The 18,496-nt window shown below is 41.9% G+C and overlaps 1 protein-coding gene across 16 annotated transcripts in view; it reads left to right on the top strand.

The window, feature by feature from the left end:
* PPFIBP1 (PPFIA binding protein 1) overlaps window positions 1-18,496 on the top strand; it is a 159,816-nt gene that overhangs the window by 66,531 nt on the left and 74,789 nt on the right. The gene's annotated exons all lie outside the window — the stretch shown is intronic.

Raw genomic sequence — 18,496 nt, 5'->3', positions numbered from 1 at the left:
ATGTATACATGTATATTTATACGTGTATGCCCACATAGAAGATGTCACCTCAGTTGAAATTGAGATTATTAAATTTTATGACACAGCCTACAACAAACATGTAGCTATTCTGTAATTTTTAACTACTTGTTATTACCAACCATTAGGTGATTGTTTTGATAAATAAATCTGCAGTGAACCCCCTTGTCCATAAATCCATACCTCTTGTTATTTTCCTATATGTGGAATTAATGGACCAAAGACCACAAATACATTAAAATCTTGTGGTATCTGGTACCAACTTACTTTCCAGAAAGGTGATGCCATTTAGTTGCCCATCGTCCTACCACCTGTGGCACTTTTTAGTCCAGCTTTTTCCATGACGCCCAGGCTAATAAGCGAGGGTGGAAGAACACACACACACACACACACGTAGACTCTGCCACGCCCTGCTCTGATGGCTACACACACGGAAGAGGCGCTGCCAACTCCTGAAGCACATAAACGGGGGATGTTAGAAATCTTTCAGGTCCTGCATCTCAGTGGCTAAAAGTCCAACTGTCAGAAGTCTGTGTTCTGGGACTGTTGGTTACCTTGGCAACACGAGGAAATAAGTCAGAGCCAGAAATGTGGAAGTGGGGGAGGGGAAAGAAATAGAAAACCACAGGATCCTACCCCCTTGCTTTCAAAATATTCTATACCCATGCCATCTCGGGCTAAAGAGGGTCCCTCTTGAGAGCTGAAGGACAAACGCGTGGTGGTTACTTCCCTCTCACCACGTGGGTGTCTAAGATGGTTCCTGTCCTTAGGGAATGTAGAGCCTATTTGGTGAGATGGATGTAATCAGCCTATTATAGGACAGGGTGGTGACAAGAGAATTTAAAACAGATGTCAGGGGAAAATGAAAGGAGAGCACCTTATACAGCTGGGGCCAGGTTTGGGGTGGGGCTCCCAGGATAGGCCACCTGGGAGAGATTCCTTCTCATGTGAGTCGTAAGGGAGGAGTGGAAATTAGCAAGGTGAAGAAGAGGTAGGGGTGGAGGGAGAAGGCACAGTGTGAGCCCGTATGCCCTGGTGAGAAACAGCCTGTTGGGGGTGGGGGGTGGAGAGCAAGCTCCATGGGATCCGGGGCGTCAGTGAGATCATAGAAGGCCTCTTCCCCTGGGAAGGAAGCTGGACTCATCCTCTATGCCTGTGCTTGGATGGTGATATTGATGTATCAGGCATTCTTCCAGGCAATTCAGAATATACTGAAGTATTTGACATGATTTAAAACAAAACAAAGGAAAACTTCCAGTTGACTTGATAGCATGACTGTTGACTTTAATGAGAATGGAATCAATAGATTTGCAGGACAGGAGCCAGATTGTCCTGGGCTGAGGAATGAATGGGAGGAAAGGATGTAGGAGCAGTGAATATAGACTCCACTTTTAGGAATGTCTGAATGAGAATGTGGGGAGGAGGAAGCAGAAGGGTTAGTTTCTACACCTACCTTAATACAGGAAAGAGGTTCAAAACATAAAAGGTGGGCTGCTTTTGGAGGAGCTGAGGGTAGGGTCCATGACATGGTAGAAGGATTGGTTGTAATGAAAGAAATACGTCATCCCCTGATGACAGAAGGAAGCAAGTAGAGGTGAATGTGGAGCAAGGTTGGGGGAGTGCATTGTTGAGGACCTCTGTGTTCTTGTGTCGAGATTGTGCCTCATTCCTGAGATTAAGTCCGTGTCCTTTATGTAAATTCTGCTAACTGAATCTCTGTCCTTGTTCTCCTTGTGCCCATGTTTTACCTGTCTTGACGGCCTCTTGGGTCGTTTGAAGTGTCATGGCCCCGCAGACCTGGAGCTTTGCTTTTCCTTGTCTTCCGTGTCCTCTGTGCCCCCCTGCTGCTCACCATGCCCTTCCCCATCTGTGGTCCCACACCCAGGCTGCTGTTCCTTGACCGCTGTCCTTAACCCTTCCCTTCCTGGTGGCATTATGAAGTTATCTGGGGGCTGATTAAATCAGAGCCCTGCAGTGATCCAGTCTGGTCACTTTGCCTTCACTGCTACAGTGTTCTCAGTGGGTCCTTCCTAGGTGGAGTAGTAAGTCCTTTCATTGTCTGTTTCCAAATGTCTGATCCTAAGCACAAATGTGGGTCACGTAGGAGAGAAGGCTTTTATTTGCGTAGACTAAACCGAAAAAACCTTCTCTAAGAGCAAAATCATCTTGGCCAACGTAGTGATAGCAATATCCTGTCTGCTCTAAACTCTGGGGCGATGGGATGTTGTTTCTAGGTCTCATTCAATGATTCTCAGGAAGGGAGGAGGCAGCAACTCAGTTTCCTAGGAATAGGATACATGTGTGCTTTGAAAAAAGCATAATCTATAATGTCAATTGCTTAAATTTGCTTTTGGTCATTTCTTTATATTTCAAATTTCAAATAGCCCTAAAAGAAACCATACATTTTTATATTTATCAAAAAAGAGATGTGGGTTTGAACACATACATACACGTCCATAGAGAGAGAGAGAAGCCAAAAAACACTTGTCTGACCTAAAAGAACTTCAACTCATTGGACTCTATCAGTTTCTTAAGATCTTTTCCAAATATTTGTCTGTCTCTATTTCCATTTAACAAGATTATATTTAAAGTTTGCCATGATTCACTCTTGGGGTTTTCACTGTTGAACTGGCTTAAATTTCTAGGCTCTGTTAAATAAGATTGTTTTAGGTGACTCTGTTTTAGTTCTGATGGCATGCCATAAGAAGTAGGTGGAATTGGAGTTGGGAGAAACAGTTTCTATCACCCAAATTATGCAGCCTGGCAAGTGTCCACAGACTGCCCACAAGTCCCCTGAGAGATCATGGACCTGGATCATTCCCTGGGTGGGGAGGGGGGTTAAGTCAAGAGCAACATACTCCCTAGCATTTATTGAGCACTTACTATATTTCAGGTCTTGTACTAAGCACTTTACATGTGTTAATTTGTTTAATCCTCACAGCGACCCAGTCCGGTAAGTATCATTGTTTGCCCCCTTTAACAGAAGAAGAAACCGAGGCATGAGCAGTTGTATAACTTGCCCACGTTGCCAGATGATAAACCCAAGAACCTGGATTCAAATATAGGCAGTCTGGCTTCAGAGCCCACACTGTACCCCTACACACCCTTGTCTCTCAGGGGGCTGACCGCCCACCTCCTCCCTGGAAGATTCCTGGGATTGTTGACCCAGTTCAAAATCAAATCCATATCCTGGTTCCTTAAAAGAAAGTCCTTTGAGGGAAATAGCATGTTCTTAGAGACATACAAGAGGTGCAGGTGGTACACAGGACTGGCCCTAGACAATGCTGTTCACATTTGGGGCCGGCTAAAATGAGATTTAAAATAAATATCCAACTTCCTCTTTGGCATAGTGAGATCTAGATTCCTCTGCTCTGGCTTTTCATAAAAACTCTGTGACTGCCTTCCAGAACACTGGGGGCCTAGAGAAGAATGCATGTTAGTTAATAAGTAGCTTTCTCTCCATACAGCTGGGGTGGAGGGTAGGGGAGAAACTGTGTGTTGTACCACTGTATACGGAAATGGAGCACTTTGAACTGAATAGAAACATTTAAGGAAAAAATGATTTTCCAGCCTAAACCACCAAGTTTAGAGGGGTCCTGAAGATAAAAGAGCTTCAAGAGGAGGTAGCCTCTGAGAAAGCTTGAAATTTTATTTACTTTTACCATTTCTCTATAATTTCTCTCTCTCTGCCCCCCTCCATATACATATATATTTTTTTCATTTTAAATATATAACTCAGGTAGTGAAAGTCCCTGAGACCTTCTCTCCTGCCTCAGAAAAAGAAAATAATCATTTAGATTTTTTTTTTCCCCCAAAAGCATCATAGAAATAGGAACAATACACATCATTCTGAGGATGCCATGCGGAGGAGTGGAGTCAGTTCTAAATGACAATTTAGCTCTCACCTCTCAATAAAAGATTAAGGGATTTTTGGGTCCTCATTAACAATACTGCTTGTGTTAATTTCTTTCCTAGGGCCTTAATTTGACTTGCTGGTCTAGCTTCTCTTGGATTACAGCTCCATTATCTAAAGAGTATAAACTGCCTTTTCTCTTGAACCAAGATCACGCATAATAAAGCTTCTTGAGGTTTTAAAAATGATAGTATGTTGTGGATTTATGTTCTAGGCCCGAAGCCAGTAATAACTTTAAGAATTGGAATACTTCCTAAAATCCATTTGACTTGATGGGATTTGGAACCTAAATATGTAGAGTAGGAAGTTTCTAATTTAGAACTTAAGCTATTGTGGGTGGTTAATTTTGTGTGTCAACTTGAGTAGGCCATGAAGTGCCCAGATACTTGGTTAAACGTTATTCTGTCTATGTCTGTAGGGGTGTTTGGGGATGAGATTAATATTTGAATCGGTAGATCCAGTAAAGCAGGTTGCCCTCCCCAGTGTGGGTGGGCCTTAGCCGGTCTGCTGGAGGCCTGAATGGAACAAAAGACCGAGTGAGGGGGATTTTGCTCTACCTGACTATCTTCCAACTGGGAGGCCTCCAGGCTCAGACTGGAACTTACGCCATCAGCTCCCCAGCTTCTTCAGGCCTTCAGACTCAGAGTGGAACTATACCATTGGCTCTGCTGGGTCTCCCACTTGCAGATGGCGGATCTTAGGACCTCTCAGCCTCCATAACCGCATGTGCCAATTCCTCTTTATGTATAAAATCTCTTGTTGGTCCTGTTTCTCTGAAAAATCCAGACTAACATAGCTACTTATTTATTTTTGATTTTTTGAAATTATGAAATATTTTAAGAATACAAAAAAGGGCTATCCCGAACCTGTGATATGATATGCACTGAGGGCATAACATTGTTTCTATGGTGTTCTTGCCAACAATGCATAATTTCAATCCAGTCATGAGAAAATATCAGACAAACTCCTATTGTGGGACATTTGACAAAATAACCGACAAATGTCAGGTCAAGAAAGGCAAAGACTGAGGTACTGTCACAGGAGACTAAAAAGAAATGACCACTAAATGTCATGTGCAATTCTAGATAAGACTGTAGAATAAAAAAGGACATTAGTGGGAAAACTGGGGCAGTTCCAGTATTGTCTGTGTGTTTTTTCTTTTTTTTTTGAGACAGAGTCACACCTATCACTGGGGCTAGAGTGCAGTGGCTTCATCATAGCTCACTGCAACCTCAAACTCCTGGGCTCGAGTGATTCGCCTGCCTCAGCCTCCCGAGTAGCTGGGACTACAGGCACGCCACCATGCCCGGCTAATTTTTCTGGTTTTTGTAGAGACAGGGTCTGACTCTTGCTCAGGCTGGTCTTGAACTTCTGGCCTCAAGTGATACTCCCATGATGGCCTCCCAGAGTGCTAGGATTACAGGCATGAGTGTCTGACACTGGCCCCCAGTACTGTCTTTGTTTTAGTTGGTAGTGTTGTACCAAAGTCTTATCTTTGTACTGTGGTTGTGTAAAATGTTAACATTGGGGGGAGTGGTCTGAGGGGTATGTGGATACCCTGTTCTCTGTAAGTCTAAAATTAGGTCAAAATAAAAGGTTAAAAGAAGAATATATAAAAGTATAGAAAATAATACAACAAACACCTATATATGCAAGACTCAGTTTGGTCAAGTCTTAACATTTTGCCACAATTGATTATATTTTTAAAAAGAAAATGTGGATGAAATTTAAGCCTGCTTTTATTCCTTTCCCGATTCCCTTCTTTCCTTACTACTCCCATGAACACTATGTTGTGTTTGGTGTTTATCTTTTGCATGTTTTAATGCTGTTTTACATGTTAATATATTGTTTTAACTTGGGGACAAAAACTAATGTAAATTTGAATTTACTTGATACCACTGAACTGTACACTTAAAATTAAAATGGTAATTTTATTTTTCATTTTCTAAAGTTATTTTATTTTTAATTGACAATTATATATTTATAGGGTACAGTGTGATGTTTGGATACATGTATATATTGTGCAATTATCAAATCAGGCCAATTAGCATATCCATCACCTGAAATAGAGAACATTTAAAATCCTTTTTGGCTTATTGAAATATACAGTACATTATTATTAACTGTTGTCACCCTGCTATGCAATAGAATCCAGAACTTCTTCCTCCTGTCTAACTGAAACTTTGTACCTGTTGACTGACATCTCCTCTTTCCCTGTCCATGTCCCCAAGATGGTAAATTTTCTATGTATTTTACCATTAAAAATACTGAGGGGAAAAAAGAACCAATGTAAATGGACTACAGGGGTCCTCTTTAGAAAAGAGGAAGTTCCTTTATTCTGATTGCTTATTTTGTTTTATAAGAATTATTGTGACAGGGACATCCTTCTTCCAAAGCAAATTCTTAGCTGAAATATTTATAGTGTTTTTCTCAGGGGTGAGAAGAGGACGGGTACAGTTTCCCATGCTCTGTTTATATGTTCATGCTAAGACACCACCTTATCAAATCTCTTGGACTTAATTAAAGGGGAGGCAGGTGGAGAAAATGGAGCGTTTTGGTGTACTCAAAGTTAAACATTATTAAGCCCCTACCAAACAAACACCACACACACTGCTAGATGCTTTCTTATGTTTGGTCATTTAATTTCATGATAACCCTCCGAGTTATGTATTTTCATTCTGATATTAAGTTGTGCAATTCAGTGAACCCAGATCTGCCTCCCTAGGTGCAGGCGCTCTCTGCAGCCAGGCTGCTGCTACTGAGAACACTCAACTGACGTGTCTGTGCATCATGGGTCGATATGATTGGTGAACAGTGCGGGTACCTGAGAGCTGTAGGTCTCCTTTCCCACAACTTCATCACCTAATGCTGCCATAGAAGCAACTCAGACCAAATTCTGCCACACATACGAGCATTTACTGGCGAGCCACCATAGAAACATCATACAGCCTTGTTCTGTAAGCTCCAGAACCGTGCTGTCCAACAGGGTGGTCCCTAGCCACATGTGGTGACTCAAATTAACATTGAATTAAATAAAAAATTTGTTCTTCAGTCACATTAGCCATGTTTCAGGTGATCAGCGACCACCTGTACTGCTGGCTACCTTGAGAGCTTGTTTGGAGGTTCTAGCAGGGGAGCGCAGCTACTTGTATACCCTTGACCGAAGAACGGTCCTCCTCTATCGGGGAAGGTCGTCCTCTTCGACCAAGTGTGCAGCTTCAGCAGGGATGCACGTGGAGCGGTGAGGGAGGAAGGGGACAGCCGCCTAGCCAGCCAGATCGGCCGAATCAACCCTAGCGATCAATGGGGTGACAGATGTCGCAGCCAGATCGCCCTCACATCTGTGCTGGCTACCTTATTAGACAGGGCAGACAAAACATTTCCGTCATCTCAGAAAGCCCTGTTGGGCAGAGCTGTTCTAGAAAGTCCCTGTGCTCTGTCCTTCAATGCATTGGGAACAACAGGAAGTTTCATGAGAGGCAGATGGAACAATACTCTCCCGTCAGGATTTGACTAACTTTCTTGTCAGGATTAAGTGACAAAATTTCCTCCAAAGCATCCAGAAACAGGACTGATGGGCATCTTCAGCTGAGGACACCATTCTCCTCCCCAGCTTTATTGAGGTATAATTGACACATAAAAATTGTATGTATTTAAGGTGTACAACGTGGTGATATATGTATACATAATGAAATTATTACCACAGTCAAGTTAATACATCCATCACCTCACAGTTACCATTTGTGTGTGTATGTGTGTGTGTATCTGTGTGATAACACTTAAGATATACCTACTCTCTTAGCACATTTCAAGTAGATAAGAGAATATTATTAATTATAGTCACTATGCTATACATTAGCTCTCCAGACCTTATGGCTGAGGGCACCATTTTGAAAGGTTTAGACAACTGGGCTAGGTAGATTCTTTTTGTTTGTTTGTTTGTTTGTTTCTTTGTTTGGTAAAGACAGGGTCTTGCTATGTCACCGAGGCTGGTCTCAAACTCTTGGCCTCAAGTGATCCTCCCACCTCAGCCTCCCAAAGTGCTGGAATTATAGGCATGAGCCACTACACCTGGCCTGGATAGATTCTTATTTTCAGTTTATGCAAGAATGTCTGTACAGTGTTTATAGACCAGTGTGAACACCATTTTATCAGTGAAAATCATTTGCAGCAGCCTTTATGCTAAGTAATAGCCCTCTGGTGTTCATCAGAGATAAACATAGTTGACTCGGTTTTCAGTTTACATGAGCACTGGATTAGTCATTCAAATACTATCTACCCCAGGGTATAGGTTAAAAATAATTATCATCCTTGTATCATGTATCACAACTACTCATGTTGAAGCATTTTGAAAAATTACAGTCACTGTAACCACCTGTGTATAAATGGCCTCTTTCAGTCTTCACAACAGCTCTTTCCAGTAGACATTGTAGGTGTTAATCTCATTGTAGGCTTGATTGAATTCCTCAGTGTCCTGTGGCCAGGCTATTGCATGATGGAGGCAGTTACTTTTTGCTTCTTAAGTGAGAACAAAATGCAGATTATTTGTATAGTTGCCAAACATAGAAGCATATAGCCTTTCTTATTTCCTAATGTCAAGGCTCATAAATTCTTCAGGCCAAGTCTGATACTACCTCATGCAACACCAAATACAGGCAACCTCCAATCCTCTCCTAGCTCTCTGTTAGAATGTTTTGTAGATTTTTTAAAATTTTTATTAATTCAACAACTGTGCGCCTACCATTTGAGTGCCTATCAAGTCCCAGGCCCCATATCCTGCCACTTCTAGCAGCAGCAGATCCCTGGCTTTGCTTCATCTGTAAAATAGAGATGAAGGCTTCCTTGCAGAATTTTTGTAATGACTGGAGATTACATATACATGAGGTGCTTAGTAATGGTTTATTTTCATTCTATAATTGAAGAAACAAACTCCGTCCTCTGTCTTTCATTGGCAGTACCCCTCTGGGGAAAATGTTTTTATATCTTATTCTAAAATTTCAGACATAGGCTGCCTTCCAGCCCTAATCACGTATCAAAATCCTGTACACATGTAATAGTGAAGTCTGTATTTATATGATTATCTGATTCTTTCCCACTGGACTGGAGCCTCTGTGAGAGCCCGTGGACCCCAGTCGTTCAAGGCGTAGTGTCTGCATCCACCAGCATGGTGCCCAATCAGCGAACCTCTCCCGGGTTCTGGCCACCGTAATTGGGGAATCTTCAAAGTTAGTATCCTTCCCCAGTGTATCACTTGCATGAGGGCCACCCAGATTCTGGCGGCCATAATTAGGGAACCGTCAGCATTAGCATCATTTTCCAGTGTATCTCTTGCATGAGACCCACACTGAAGACGTTTCCATTTTAGTGCATTGTCGAGTTGGGTTGGAAATGCCCAGAAAAAATGGTAAGGGTGGAGAGTTAGTGCACGTGCGTTTTGAGAAAGGTTTCTCCAGACAGTGATTAGAATAGAGAGAAGACATTTATTTACTCTTCCCTAGGCAGAAAAATGGCCAGCACAGAAGTGAAGCAGGTGGAGAATGTTGGCAGAGTAAACCAGATATTCAGGCTTTTTGATACAAGGGGTGAAGAAGGTTTATGGCTGTAGCCAAATGAACAGGGTACTGCTGCATCTGCGCCGTACTTTCTTGTTGGTGGCAGCTGATAACAGAAACAAACTGTGCAGGATGTCAAAGTCCAAGAGTTGGCTTCCCCACCTTTCCTTGGAGACGGGATTATGGCAGGAGATGTGACTCTGCCCTAGAGATAGGACCGAGGCCTGAAGCTCATATCCTGCTGTTCACTCAGGAACTTTTTAAGACTGTAATAAAGCAGATTCTCAAAGCGATTTTGAAAGAGAGAGATTTAGAGATTTACACCTCTTTTCTGTCTGTTCAGCTCTTTTCAGAAGTTGTGCAAAACAGAACTCCTGCGGGGTGCCTGTTAGTGAGAGACATTCATAGGATTGGTCTTTAACTGTTACTAGGAAATTGTGGGATTCGATGTCTCCCTGTTAATTTTTGCAAGGCCGTCCCTTTCAGGAATCCTTGTGGGACTAGGCAGAAGTCTGGTGAAAATGAGTGTCATCTAGTCTGGATGTTTAGAAGCCATAGATAGAAATTCGTTGAGGCTAATCGTCGTTCTCCCTTTGACACCTTTCTACATTGAGGGGGGGACAATCCCCTTAGTGGAAAGAGTTTCCCACAAAAAATATTCCGGGCGAAGGAGCAGGGAGGTGAAGACTCCCCGGTGGTTTTAGTTAGCTCAGAGGAAGCCAGAACCCGCAGACCAGAGTAGAGTTGCCATTTTGCTACGCGTACTGGAAGGACTAGTACAGTGCTCAGAACGCAGGGGCCTTTGTTCTGGTTTTTCAGGGGACTATAAAGGAAAGGGGGGTGGAGGTGGAAGTAAGGGGTGGAAATGCTCGAGGTCGAGTCTCTGAGCAGGACCCCAAGGGTTCAGAGGCAGACGGACTGGCATCCAGCTCCCAGACTAATCCAATAGGAGAAAAGAGGGATAGGAGGTGGCTTAGCATGTTTTTCTTAAATTCTGGAAAATCAGAAAGATGGTATTAGGTATACAGTCTCTGAAGAGTGACTAAAGAATGAATGTGAATAGGAACAGGAAATGTGAATGCCTATTATAGTTAATAATCAACTTCAGTTTAATTACAAGGGACTTGAGGACAAGCAGGACAGGAACAGGGGAGCCTCGGATAGGGGCTGGGGTGAGAAGAGCGCTGGAGGTCTCTGCGTCTCTCTGGCCATCATCACCAGCTGTCACTGAGTTCCCACTGGTGGACCTGCCTGCCAGCCCATCTCCTGCCCCGCTCCTCCTCCCAACTGTAAATGTGTGTGCCTATTCAGCGCTTGGCATTTCTGTCCAACCTATTCTTAGCACAGATAAAGCTTTCTCTACACCTCCCTGAGGCTAAATAAAATTAAGCTACAGGAGGCTCCCCACCTCTGGCTCAGATCTCCCACAGCATCTGTGAATAGATGCGTTGTGTGTGCGCACAATGGTCGCCATTCAATTATGAACCACTTGTGCACATCTCTTGGAAGGCAGTTCTTTACTCGAAATGCCTTTGTAGGGCCCACCAGCTTGGGAATGGGTTAATGAAAATGACATTGGTTAGCGAAGAGTATCGGCAAGGCTTTAAAAAAATCTCATAAAGTTAAAAACAGGTTTTTAAAAATAATTATAAAATCAATGCAAGATGGTTGTGGAAAATTAGAAGCTATACAACAAAAGGGGGAAGTATTTTTAAAAACCTACTGAAAACAAAACTTTAGGGATAGAAATCAGATTAGTGGTTGCCAGGAGCTGGGGATAGGGAAATGGTGTAGGCTGCAAAGGGGCAAGAGGGAGCTCTTTGGGGGATAGACATAATCTATGTCAGCACAGTCCAGTGAAAATATAATTTGAGCCACAAATGCAAACCGTTAACTTTTAATTTTCTTATAGGTACAATTAAAGGGAAGAAGACATACTTAAAATTAATTTTACTATGTTTTATTTAACCTTATATATAAAAAATACTATAATTTCACTATAAAATCAACATAAAATTATTAATAAAGTCCTTTACAGTTTTTTTTTTTTTTTTTTACCAAGTCTTCGAAATCTGTTGTATGTTTTATACTTATAGCACATTTGATTTTGGACTAGCTACATTTCAAGTGCTAGCAGCCACATATGGCAACTCTTAATGAACAACACAGTGCAACACAGTTTTGGTGGTGGTTACATGACTGGATACATTTGTCAAAGTTATTGAATTGTACACCTAAAAAGGGTGACTTTTACTATATGTAAATTATATCTCAATTTAAAAAATTTTCCTCCTAGCCGTTATGAGCTAACATATGTTCCTTCCATGAACATATATTAAAATTATCCTCTTAACATGAATCTCAGAAATGGAATTTGACAATGGAATTGCCAAATTGCAACAATAAGAGTTAAGAGCATACTTTAGAATCACCCAAAGCTGGTAATTTTCATAGACTTTATGGGCGTGTGTGTGTGTCTGTCTGTCTGGGTGTGTGTTTTCATTACATGGTTTAGAAAGTGCTGGTGAAAATTGTATCAGACAGTGCAATTTAATAAAAAAGGATTTGCATGCATTTGGCAGGATAAAGATGAGCACAAATTGTTTTGAGAAAGACCCAGTGCTAATTTTAGGAAAGAGCTTGTCATTTTCTCTTTTGTTTTATGGTTACGTCTCTTGCAGTATTGAAAACCACTGTCTCTTGGTGTCTGCTTCTATTATATAACGTGTTTGGGGGTAACTATTTTGACAATGTCAAAAGGCATTTTGGGGCTGTGAGGAGGGTGGGGCTCACATGCCCACTTGGTAGGAGGAGGTTGTAGGGGAGTAGGTTCACCTTTCATAACTAAAGCTAATAAGATTTTTGGCTGTGAGAAAGTATGACACTAGTTATAAATGATGTTATTTGCTCTTTAATAGCTATTTTGATATTTTCTTTCTTTCACCTGAAATTCCATGCTTAAGTTTTGTTAAAGCTTTTACATAAACTTTGTCAATCTACAAATGAATAAGTCTAGGAGAAATAGCCAAAGATATCTTCAAAATGGTCTTAAAGGCCAGGTATCTGGGCTGAAAATAAAAAGGTAAAATTCATTAGGATTGAAAAGTCAATTCCGTAAGTTTGGTCTGGGGAAGAACCAACAGATAAGAAAAGTATCCCACGATATCCATAGACTAAATCTTAGAGAATACGGTGTGATGTAGTTGTTTTAAAACTTTACAACCTGCAGAATACATTTGAGATGTGTGGACCATAGGTGGGGAACAAGGTAAATCCTTCTTGGTTTGTTTCACTTTAGTTTAGGGTTTAGTTCAAGGCTCTGTTAATCCATGAAGCAGTTAATCCAAGTCTGTAGTTGCTATCAAGTAAATTTCATGTATAGCAATGCTAATCAGATTTCAGTGTGCATTGAAGGTGCAAATCCCTGTGCCCCATTCCTAGGAATTTCTGTTTTAATAGACTAGGAGCCTATAATCTGCACTCTCAACATGCATTTGACATGATTCTTACAGCAGCAGACCACACCTTGAGAAAATGGGATCTGGAACAACCAAGTAGACTTTTATTAGGTTTTCTATTAATATATAGAGTAGACACTGTTGTGAATTCCATCAAAAGACAAGACAACCTTCTAAACATACTAACATAACATTAATATAATACAATTACACTCTGTGCCAAGAGGGGTACAGCCAGTGTGAGCTGAAGGAGCTCAGAGCTGCGGGCAGAACCATCACCAACAGTTGAGTCAAAGATGTGGCTAAGATTCAGGTTAGCAGAGACAAAACTGCGTGTCCACCTTGTAAGAAATAGTGTGAGAGCCAAAAGGGAGGATGGCATTACCTAGGGAAGGAGCTTTACTTAGATATTGACCATAATTTTGAAGCACTGAGGACATTTTAACAGGAAAAAAATTATGACAATTAGGAAGCAGGCATAGAGGAATTCCCTTTGATCATTGTCACTGTTTTCTTTTTTTTTCTTTTCTTTTCTTTCTTTCTTTTTTTTTTTTAGACAGAGTCTCACTCTGTCGCCCTGGGTAGAGTGCAGTGGCATCATTGTAGCTCACAGCAACCTCAAACTCCTGGGCTCAAGTGATCCTCCTGCCTCAGCCTCCTGAGTAGCTGGGACTCAGGGCACCACCATGCCCTGCTAAATTTTCTGTTTTTAGTAGAGATGGGGTCTTGCTCTTGCTCAGGTTGGTCTCAAATTCCTGAGCTCAAGTGAACCTCTTGCCTCAGCTTCCCAGAGTGCTGGGACGACAGGTGTGAGCCACTGGGCCCTACCATGATCATTGTCAGTGGTTCTTACACTCCAGTGTGCATTAGAATCACCTGGAGGATTTGTTAAATGTGAGTGTCCATCAGAATCACTTGTCAGACTTATTAAAATACAGATTTCTGGGTTCCACCCTCAGAGTTTCTGGTTCAGTAGATCTGGGGTAGAGCCTGAGAATTTGCATTTCTAACACATTCTCAAGTTATGCTGGTCTTTGAGAACCATTGCTCTTAAGGAATTTGGTGTCTTGATTTATCAAAAATCCATAGATGATGATGGGAACAAATTATATGGGCAAGAATGGAGAAGAGGGTGATTACCAGGATGTTACGTGGCCTTGAACTCCTCCCACATGGGCTACGTTTTCCCCTATTTTTTCTTCTGAGGTTTTTTTTTTTTTTACTCCCAGAGCAACTGGTCTAACCAAAAATACTCTGGGTGTGGGGATAGGAATGTGGCTCTGGATGGAGAATAATTTGAGAGCTACAGATCTTATATTCAGCATGTGGCCAGAGTAGTTCTAAAAATCTAATCAGAATTATGTTTCTCAGATTTTATTCATTTTTTAAAACAAGTATGTACATCATATCTTTTATGAAGGCATTTTATTCCACTGCTTTATAAAGGTCTCAATTTTAATGCAGAACTCATGACCTTAATCCCCCCAATGTTGCTCCTCTTCCCATCTTTATAAATGGTAGTAGCATCTGTCCATTCTTTGGGTACCACAGACTGGTATCATCCTGGACGTCGTTCCTTCTCTCTCACACTTTCATTCCTGCATCCAGGTACTCGTGAAGTCCAATCAGTCCCAACCCCTGACATATCTTGAATCTGTCTACTCCTCTTGCCTTTCCCTGCCTCCGCCTTGTCCGGTGCACTGACTCTCAACTGGACCCTCCCATCTCTTCTCTGGCTCCCTTATGATTCATTATGTAAGAACCAGAGAGAAATTTTTAGAATCCTTTTGCTGAAGACCCCTCAATGCCATCCCTCTGTTTTGAGGATAATCTTTAAATTCTCAAAATGGCCCCATGGCATCGCCACGTTTGTGGCCTCATTTGGAGCCACTCCCCGTTTGTTCTTTACACTCCAGCCCCACTGACTGTTTCACTTCCTGAACTAAAGGTGTTTAAAACCACCGCTCTTCATGAGGCAATTCTAGACCAATATCCCAAGGGTATTTATCCCAATGGTATCAGTGAGAAGAGGGTGCATGTGACACCCTCAGATGACATTGTTATTAAACTTCAAGCTGACAAGTAGCCCCTTCTATTGCTTTTTGAAAAATAAGTCTTGAGAGAGGACCACTGCTTATCCTCAGAGAGCCTGTGCAAATTAGAGAATGGTGCCCCTCCAGGCAAATGCAGCCCCTGAGCTGGAACTGGCCGGGTTGCAGTATCTGCTTGCCCAGGGTAAGGTGCTCTGCTGAGGACATAACCTGCACAGCCAGAAGGGCGCCCCTGACTGGAGATTGGCAGTCGGTTTGCCTTCAGATTAAAATAGGTCTGTTTCTCCTATTTAGAGGCAGAACAATGGGCAACTTTTGGAAACCCCTGGTAGCCCAGTGATTTTGTAATAATAATACATGGGAAAGGCTCTCCCCATGAAGCTGTAGACATTACTGTTTGCATGACTATGGTGACATTGTATATTTGCCTTTGTAAACCAGCATGGTTCCATCTGTGCTGCTGACTCCATAGCTGTTTTTCATAGCTGATCAGGAATGGTTTACAACCTGGAATGTCTGTAGCTGCTAGCATCTAAGTTTGGCACTAAGCACTTAAACCCCTCAGACTATGGTGGTTTTACTTTGGGGAGGAGGGCCTCAGACTCGTTGGAGAGGCACAGCATTCTTTCATCTGACATGTTTGCTCTTGTGGAAATGACTAGAAGTATTTGAGACCTGGCAGCAGAAGAAATGGGAGGAGATCTAATTCTTGCTAAGGATGAGTCATCCTATAAAAATTAAAATTGAACATTTCATTAAGCAGTTTCATTGTTGGGCTAAAACTATTCATTAATCATTAGATTGCTTTGATGTGTATATCATATCTGTGTATCCTCTGCCAGGATCCCGGCATAAACCTGTCCCTGAACAAATACTGCATAAATACTGTTACAATTTTGCTTATTAATAATTTTGTCCTTGATTTGGAGATAGGTTTGTTGCTCATTTTAAACTCAGTGTTGAATACGAATTCACTTATTTTTCTTTTTCAGATTTATGGAAGTGCCTAAATTTTATTTGTAGGTGGGGGTGGAGGGATATAAGAAAAAATGGAAAACAACCACACACACACACTACCTTTGTAATTTCAAAAACTCTGATAGACACTCTCTGGAGGTCATTGCCAGATCTCTCAGTAGGAATAGAATTTGGGAGCAAGTGATAACTCTGTGAATGTTTGTTATTATACTGGAATCGCTGCATCTAATCAAATTTCATTACCGGAGCATACGAGGCAGTTGATTGAACGTTCTCACAGAAAAGAATATATTGTAGCTAGCAGATTGTTGCCTGTCTAGAGCTGCAGGAGCATTTTTCAGGCCAGTTGCCTTCTGAAAAATTCTGGACACTGAATGTGTTGGCAAGGTTGGGCCCTTCTGAGGGCCAGGAGGGAAGGATCTATTCCAGGGTTCTCTCCTTGGCTTGGAGATGGCCATCTTCTCCTTTTCTCTTCATATCATCTTCATTAAAAATTTTTTTTATTTGTAATTATTGTGGGCACATAATAGTTGGATATGTTGATGGGGCACATGTGATGTTTTGATACAGGCATACCTTAATCAAATTAGGGTAATGGGGTATGCATCACCTCAAGCATTTATCATTGCTTTGTGTTCACATCATCTTAATGCATATCTATATCCAAATTTCCGCATTTCATAAGGACACCAGGCATACTGGATTATGGCCCACTCTAATTATCTCGCATTGGTTATCTTTTTAAGACCCTGTGTCCAAATAAGGGCACCTTCTGAGGTACTAGGGATTAGGACTTCAACATTCAAATTTTGGAAGGACATAATTGAACCCATCACACCATCTATAGTTGAGCCTCAGTGCAAACGAGCCTCAAAAATCTAGCTATATTTATTTTGTATTTCTTTGGTTTTTTAGCTATACTTATTTTGGAATCTTGTATAAATCAGCAGCAACAAAATAATCTGTAAACTAGCTGAGTTTCACCCCTTTTCCAGGCCCAGCAAAGCACCATGGTGTTGGTTTTTCAGTCAACATTGCACTCTGTCTCATTTATTTCATGTGTCGTGTCATTAGGCCAAATAGCGTTAGGTAAGTGAAAACAAGCATGAGAGCAGCACCTTTCATAAGGGACCACTCCTTTCTCTCAAGTCCATGACCTATAAAAGGCTTAACACATTCCAAGTTCTGAGGATTTAAAGTGTAACATGTGGATGCGTAGTGTGTTGCTTGACACCTTGTTTTAGTTATAGCGCTCTTGCATATCCGTATCCATTGTTTTGCACATAGGCCTTGTGGAGCTGTGCGGTTTTGGCATTCACAGCTCTCCAGTGTTTTGGACTGTTTATTTCAGGAGTTTGCTTTGCAGCTGACTTTTCTGGCAGGTCATTCTGATGCTGTCCAGTGACTCTTTCAGAAAGGCTGGTTCTTGAGGGTGAAAGCCTCTTCCTTTCTCCTCTGGGCCTTTCCCAGTTCCTGGAAGATTGAAGCATCTCCCAATCCCCTCTCTCTGTCTCTGCAGCCTGTTGGATTCTGTCGTACTTGTGTGCTCCATTTATACTTTTCAACTCACCCCACTCCCCCTTCCCTAGCACGTCATGTGTTAATGTGACTGGTATGGACCTTCTTAGGCTTTTGGGCACTGAGCTACAATGCATATTTTTTTCCTCCTAGCCTAAGAGATCAGGTGGAATAGAAGCTTTTCTCCCCTCTCTGTTAGATGAGTCAGATTTTGTCTTCCTTCAAGTATATTCCAAAATATAGGTGATCTCTGTTAATGAAACTGCCCATCCTTACAGGAAACAGAATATAGGGCTGGTTAGATAACATATACCACCACCACCATCACCACCATCATCATCTGTACCTCTGTAAACCTGTGGAGCATGGATTAGCATGAGCTATTGATTGTACCCGAGCAGAGGAGGGCCTGGGACCCCATCTCTCCACTAGAAATTAGACAGCTTGAGAGATTCTCTTAGGTTTGGGTGATTCCAGGGCCAAGCGCTGAAACCCTGCCATAAGCTGCAGTTAGAATTTTCTTGATTGTCATGTGTGGCTTTCTGTTGGAGGAAATCCCGGAGGAGAACAGACACCCCTAAGGAGCTGGGTAGCCAAGAGAGAGGTCTAGACCTTCCAGCTTCTACCTGGTAACCCGATGGTTCTGATGTTTGACCTTAGAAAAGACGCCCAGGAGACCACATGTGAATTCTAATATCTGAATTGACTAAAACACTCTCTCCAGGGGATATTTTATATCTGAGTGTATGTATAAGGATGTTTTAGATTTTTCACCTAGATACATGAACTATCAGCCCCAGCAATAGTTCTCTGGCCCCTGATATCAGTCCTCTAAGCTAGTTTTCCAGCATTTAGGGGCTCTTGTGTGTAGTGTCCTGCCTCCCCCTGACCTCCTGTCTTTTTGGGGATAGAGGACAATCAAACTAATACCCGGTTCCTTCCTTTGGGTGAGTAAGGACCTCACCTTCCCCACACACTTCCATACAGCTCTTCACCTCGGACCCCACA

The sequence above is a fragment of the Lemur catta genome, chromosome 6, assembly GCF_020740605.2.
Source record: "Lemur catta isolate mLemCat1 chromosome 6, mLemCat1.pri, whole genome shotgun sequence".
NCBI classification, from domain to species: Eukaryota; Metazoa; Chordata; class Mammalia; order Primates; family Lemuridae; genus Lemur; species Lemur catta.
The sequence above is the reverse complement of the archived record's forward strand: the minus strand, read 5'-3'. Positions and strand labels throughout refer to the sequence as shown.